The sequence below is a fragment of the Lolium rigidum genome, chromosome 1 (genome assembly GCF_022539505.1).
Source record: "Lolium rigidum isolate FL_2022 chromosome 1, APGP_CSIRO_Lrig_0.1, whole genome shotgun sequence".
NCBI lineage: Eukaryota > Viridiplantae > Streptophyta > Magnoliopsida > Poales > Poaceae > Lolium > Lolium rigidum.
This window is the reverse complement of record NC_061508.1, coordinates 323,161,748-323,168,159: the sequence shown is the minus strand read 5'-3', so window position 1 is coordinate 323,168,159 and position 6,412 is coordinate 323,161,748.

Sequence of the window (6,412 nt, the reverse complement as noted above, 5' to 3'; positions counted from 1 at the left end):
TTATCGGCTTAATAGTTATTGCCACTACTGGTCGCACTACATTATCAGGGCCGGTTCGTAGATATTGGGGGGCCTGGGGCAAGACGGTATCAAGGGGCCCTTTGTTCACACACAAGGACATCAACAACATATTTTACCAACTATATTGCAAACAATGCACAAATTCATAGTCTCTAGTAGAAACTACATATTTTCTGTAGCTGAGAGAACTATATCATGATACACCACTCATGATACGTTGTACTTTTTTTTTACCAATTGCTCCTTATCTAATTGCCTATCTACTCCTTGTTTTCCTTTTATCAGTAGCGGAAAAAACCTGAAAAACGTACCCCTCGGGTCGTCCCCCTCCATGCGACTCGGGGTGGAACCCTAGCCCCCGCCGCCGCTACCTTCCCCACCTCCCTCCCTTCCCCTCGCCGTCCCCTGAGGCTGCCGCCGGCGAAGCCTGGCGCGGCCGGTGATGGGGGCCGCGGGGATCCATGTGTGATCCCCTGGTGCGGCGGTAAGAGGCACGCCTCCGCGCCGGGGGGATAGTCCCGTTCCCTGCCGGTCGATGGCGACGCGGCCTCTCATCCCGTCTTCGCCACGGCCTCGCCGGGCGGGCGGTGATGGGGGCGGCGGCGCGGCCCTGGATATGGCGGCGCGGATCTGGACATGGCGGCGCGACCTCTCCTCTGTTCCTCGCCGCGGCCTCGCCGGGCGGGCGATGATGGAGGCGGCGGCGCGGCCCAGATCCTAGCGATGATGGGGGCGGTGCGGTCCTCTCCTCCTTCCTCGCCTCGACATCGTCGGGCGGGTGCGGATGGGCACGGATCTCGTGCTCTCCTCCTCAAGGTTTGGGACTACGGCACCAAGGGCGGCGGCCCTGGACGGTGATGGAGGTGACGGTGTCGACCTGGTTGCAGGTGGCGGGCGTCAGGTGCCGCTGAGCGTGGCACCGCGGTGGTGGTCTTCTCTCTCACCGGGGGAGATCGGCTAGTTGTGCGGCTAGCAGTGGCGGATCTTGCGATCCGTCGCCTAGCTCCCGATGGCGAGGCGTAGCTGCCGGCGAAAGCCGGCCAGGACTTCGGTCATGGCGGATGATGGCGGCGCGTTTCCTCGTTACCTTGTTGAAGGCATTGTCTCTGCAGTCTGCGTTCTTTGCCTGGGCTGCTCCAGGGAAACCCTAGACCCGGGTCTCCCGGATCAGACGATGGCAGCGTGCAACACCGTTCTCCCTGTTGGGGGCATCGTTTTTTGGAGCAGACAACTGGTGGCGGTGGTGCTGAGGTGGAGTGGTTTGCTTTTGCTGTGTCGGCGTCGTCGAGTCGCCGCATCATGGTGCAGTGGTGTCTCGGGACGGATGCAGTGTGATGGACACACGCAGGATGGTGGAGTCGTCTGGCGCAGTGGCGGCGTCGATGGCAGGCCTAGCATGATCAATGCGATGATCTCTCTTGAAGATGGAGTCGAGGAAGACGGCGGTAGCGACTTCTATGGCGTGTGCGTTGGTGTATGCTGAGAGTCTGCTTGGCTGGATGTGCTTCTCATCTGCTATTGGGCGGCCTAAGAAGGCATTTTGTTTTTGGATGATATGAGTTGGTGAATTGTCACCCCCTTCATCCCTCTGTAGGTTTAGTGAGGTGGCTACGAGTTTGATCTTTTGTATTGCTCTTGTAAGGTTGTGAATAATCTAATAAAAAAAGGCGTGTGCATCCTTTTGATGCAGAAGCTGGGCGATATTTCCCCATTTCAAAAAAAAAGTAGTGGATAAATACTTTCTAGGAGACACATCATCACACAAGTTGCATAAAAAATGGCATAAAAGATATGGAAGCACCTGTATATGGCTTTGATCTGGATGTTCGGATCCGCAGCCCGAACAAAAGTACCTCACACTGACAAATAGATGGTGTTTTGAATGATCTTTCCCCTTTCTCTTTCTCTTAAATACTCTCTCTCTAAGGGCATGTACAGTGCGGACGCTAAGTTAGGGGCGCTATGAATATATTCCCAGCCATTTCGGCAGTTAACACGTCTTTCCTGGCTTGTTTTCCAGCGTCGATGCACAAACAGGAGACCGGCGCTTGGAAAATGCATACAAAATTACAAGCACTAGCGCCGACGCTTGCCTCTCAAATCCTTAAGCGCCCATGGAAGCGCTTTGCGCTGTACATGCCCTAATCTAGTTAGTACCTCTAGATCTCAAGCACAAAACGAAAACAATGTGAGTAGCCTCAGCCGTTTGCCTATGCCAATATTTAGGAGGAGAGGAGAGCTATTTGGCGGAATTTATAAGAGGATCGAAGAACATATGCGACCTCTTAAACAACTGTATGATAAGGGACGATTATTATTGTCGAGAATCGGAGAAGAGCTAGAACGATACAACCGGTGCAGACTTAATACTTGCGTCCTTGAGAGCAAGTACAATAGAGTCTAGTCAGCTGACTATAAGACATTAAATAATATATTTTAGATGAGTTGGAGGAGAGAGAAGAGGAGAGAGAATGGAGGTGGGCTACTATGCAATAGTCAGCTCTGCACGCGCTCCTATGCACCTTGTGAGAGTGAAATGTGGGCCATATATTAGTAAAGTACTACATTCTTATAGCCAACTGTTGTACATGTTAGCTATATGATGACTATAAATGATATGACATCTTGTTATAGCCAACAGTTGGCTATATTATTGGAATTGCTCTGATAGGCAAACGATCTGCGGCATTGTTCTTTTGGGAAGTCGAGGAATCAGAGAACGATTGGAGGAGTCAAGTTTAAGGCATTAATGAAGTTGTATTTCCCAGGCAAAAAGCGTTACAGAATTCCCACTTGGTGCCTAGCTAGTGCGGGCTGCAGCTTAGCCTTTGTATTTTTTCTAGAGTTTTACTGGAGTAGTGAGCCTCGGCAGTAGAAGCTCCTAGTAGTAACAGGCCAGGGTAGGGGCCCCTACCTCCTGGGGGCCCAGGGCGACCGCCCCGTTACCCCGCCCTATGGGCCGGGCCTGTACATTATCCACGCCTTATCACACGATTTCACTTAACCAATGTCATGGTTGTTCCTGCTATCATTACAAATCTCCTTTCACTTAAACAATATCAATTCACCATTGATAATTCTTGTTCTATGAAGAATGACACTTTTGGTTTTTCCATTAAGGATCGGCGAACACCGCGCGAGATCATACGATGCAGTAGCCCCGGCTCCTCTATGAGTTTTCCACTATAAACCACCCTCATCGGTGCGCCCGCATGGCCATTCGTTCACGCCGGTCCTCCGAAAACCCTAGCCGCTGCCGACCTTCTTATCTCCACCTTCTTCCCCGCCGATGGCGCAAAACCATGAAGTCAGTGAAAGTAGCATTGGTACCTGGGACGGCGATCACCGGCCGTTAAACCACAATCTTGAGGAGGCGACGATGCTTCACCGAGCTCGTCACCTCGTGTCGCCTTAATACCGGATGCCTCATGGCTGACACTTGTCCAGGAGGTTACGCGGTGCTGCCGTTGCCAGAGAGGGGATCTCCGCACCCTTATCATGGAGTGCCAGGTGCAGCTGCCGCCGTCGCAGCGGAACGATCGGACATGGGACCCAAACAACCAGGAGTGGATGGGCGTCTTCCAACGTGAGCCGGAGGCGGATATCACTTGCTTCGCCGGCCCCGATTCAGATGGTTCAACCGCATCGCCCTGCGAGTGTGGTGGCACATGTGAGACACATCGACCAGACGCTTGTCGCGCATTACGCGATGATGTTCGCTGGGAGGCGTCCTTCCCTTGCAATCCTGGTTGGGCTTGGGCTCATCCTGATCGGGGGCACGCCAGCGTTTGTCACCGTACCCGCCGCCAGGACGCACCGGAGGAAATGGAGATACAAGTTGCTTTTGAAAAAATCTCCATATGTTGAAAGTTCAGAATGTTTCAAATAGCAGCTGTATCCACAGACATTTGGAAGAACTCAAGTGCGATAAGAATGGATTTCTTTATGTTCAAGTTCAGAATCATTACCCTCAAAATTAACAAACATCAATCTTCGGAAGGAAACAAACTTTCTGATCTTGATGTGCTTGGTTAACAAACATTCAGACACACCAGATGGGGATAAACCCTGCACCTGAGTATTTACTATCACTCAATTTAAAATTTTAGAGAACCTAATTAATAACAATCACAATTCAAAGCACCTAGTATTCACATGTTTCTTTCAAATTTTACAGAGGCTTCTCAAGACCTAGCAATTATTTCAAAATATTTTTTAATTTAATTCGAACACACAATTAAAGAAAAGGTTTAGAATCTGGAACCGTCATGTGTCCTGTAGCGTGGTGACTCCTCGTCGCCATGATTGAGTTGCAATTCCAGAGGTTGTTCTAGCAGTGATTAAGATGTGTTGCCATTTATTTATGCTAATCATTTTTATTTTTGTTAATAACTTTTTCCATCACTAATTGTATTTTATATGTTCTTTCTATTGGTACATTATTTAGTGTAGTATGCTAACATGTCTTTGTTTTCATACATGTATATCAAAATGAAGCATGTAACTATGACGTCATGTTTCAACATTATTCATAATTCATTGTTACAAATATTTTTCTCGTACAATAATGAAGACACATTTAATTAGTCACAAAAGTACTTTCTTCATGTAAAATTCTATGTGAGGATCTTTTTCAGATTTTTTTTTGTTGGACTAGATTTTGCTATAAGTATAGCCAAGTAAGCACATCCATCTAATCTAAAGTTAATATACAAAACTCAATGAATATCATTGTATTATCCTTACGCACAATTATACTGTGTTAGAGTATTTTGGAGCGCGGGAGTCTAGCAAATATGTTTATGAATGTTTCTAGAGTGTAGATGTGTTAAACAAGGCGGTAATTCAGTTCGGCTCCAGGGTGCAAGAGCAAGATTAATCTGCACGACACGTCATAGAAAAATCGGAGGTGGTATCATTTTGAGTAGAACTACAACTGCTCATCTTCCGCTCTTTCAGAACAGACGAGCCATCTTTTTTTCACCGACCGACTTGGCGTCAAGGATCTGCACGCGGCCACGTCAAAGCAAAACCTGAGGTGGGAAGACAAAGGAACATAGTATGTGCAAGGTAGGTGACGTTGCGGCTGTCCACGGAGAGGTGATTCGGTTCTACCAAAGATAATACCACACTGCAAGTTCAATGCTACGGGGGCGCCGCCTCTCCTCCCGACCCCTGTCCTCTCCCGACCCCCACCTCAACCCTAACCGCCGCCGCCGCCGCTGATAGCGCCGCCGGGGCAAAGACCCGCGGGGCGTGGCGGCGGCGGGGGCCCTTCCTCGTCGACGTGGGTGACGGCGGACGGGATCTCCTCCTCGACGCTTACGGTGGATCGTCCGGCGCGGTGTTGGGCGGTGGCGGCTCTACGCTGCGGACCCCCCTCCCGTAGGCTCTCCCCCGCAGCACACCGGCAGGGGCTGGTGGTGGGCGGCGGCCAGGCCATGGCCTGCGTCATCCCCTCCCCCCCCGCCTCTCGCCGGTGAGTGGAGGCGATCTCGGGCTTTTTCCGCGACACGAGGTCGCCCGAGGTCGCCCGGGGCTGCAGCCTTGGGTACGACGGTGTAGGTGGCCCTCTTCTTCGCTGGAGAGGATCGGCCTGCGGTTGGTGGTGGTGGATCTATCGATCTATCACCGCGTTCCGGCGGCGTGATGGAGGAGCATGGAAGCCGGCGACGGTATCGCCGGTGGAGGGTTGGAGTGGCCAGCCCGGGATGGTCGCCGACGTGGGGGTCTGACCTGTATAAAGGCCGCAGTCCTAGGGCCTCTCTTGCGTGAAGAGGGAGACCTACCGGAGGCCTGGACTCGTGATCTGGCCGGTGTGTTGAGTTCCGGTAGGCTCCGCCGGCGAATGTAACAATGCTTTTTGTCTGGAGTTTCCTGGATCGGTGGTATTCGGTCGTGCGCACCCATGCTTTTATTCCGACCGACTGGTTCTGGAGGGAGCGGCGCGATCTTTTTATGTGTTGACATCAAGTGACTATGGATCCATGATGAAAGTCGGAAGAAGAGAATTTCATGAAGGCCGGAGGAGAGGACTAGCTAAGGGATGTTCAAGTCTCCGCGCTGTTGAGAGACTTGCTTGATGTTTCGGGCTTCACAGCAGCGGTATGAAAGTGGGGGCGAGAACACATGTGAAGTTCAGAGTCCTACCTTTCAGGGTGAAAACCCAAGGTCTGGCCTTAACTGGTTGTGCCTCGCAATGACCTTGTTGGATGCATTGTTTTGAGAGCGGGGACTATCTTCAGGGTGAAAACCTAAGATCTCTGATCGGGCGACGACGGTGTTTTGAGCACTGCTCCCTTCTTGGAGGCGTCGTTTTTGGAGAGTCTGTATTTCAGGTGTTGTCTTGGAGGTGGATGTATTGCTGTTGTTAGGCTCGAGATGCTGTAGC